This window comes from Morus notabilis, unplaced genomic scaffold (genome assembly GCF_000414095.1).
Source record: "Morus notabilis unplaced genomic scaffold, ASM41409v2 C11170341, whole genome shotgun sequence".
Taxonomy (NCBI): Eukaryota; Viridiplantae; Streptophyta; class Magnoliopsida; order Rosales; family Moraceae; genus Morus; species Morus notabilis.
In genome coordinates this window covers 1-426 of record NW_010381645.1, presented here as the reverse complement: position 1 = coordinate 426, position 426 = coordinate 1, and the positions used below count along the sequence as shown (strand labels likewise).

At 37.6% G+C, this 426-nt stretch overlaps 1 long non-coding RNA gene across 1 annotated transcript; it reads right to left on the bottom strand.

Moving 5' to 3' along the window:
* LOC112094766 lies at positions 1-416 on the bottom strand. Its single transcript, XR_002903673.1, has 3 exons — positions 349-416; positions 192-272; positions 1-56 (listed from the first exon to the last, which is right to left on the bottom strand). It is a non-coding gene; the product is annotated as an uncharacterized LOC112094766 (long non-coding RNA).
* Positions 417-426: the final 10 nt, after the last annotated feature.

The window sequence follows — 426 nt, the reverse complement described above, 5'->3', positions numbered from 1 at the left end:
TCTTTTGTTCGTCCCATTAAGAGGAGGCCACTGCTATCTCTATCAAGACGATGAACCTAAGCATCCCAGAAGTCAAAGGCAAAATACTGGAATTGCTCAAAAGGAAATATGATAAAAGAGCATAACTTTGGTTCTAAACATCTTTTTACAACATCATCTAACAGAAATCAACCAAAAAGAAAATCACTGACCAACTTAGGTCCTTCACTGTAGTCATAACTTAGTGCTGCCGCAGCCAATGCATCCATACTGTTATGAACCGGAAGATGTCCCTAATAAGAAATCCAAAGTTCAAACAATATTCCACCACTCAACTGCTGCAAAAAAGATAGTTTCATAGTTTCTAACCTTGACAGGCAATCTTGGAGGCTTGTTCAAAACAAGTATAGCAGAGTCCTGAAATTCCTCAAAATAAAAATAAACCAC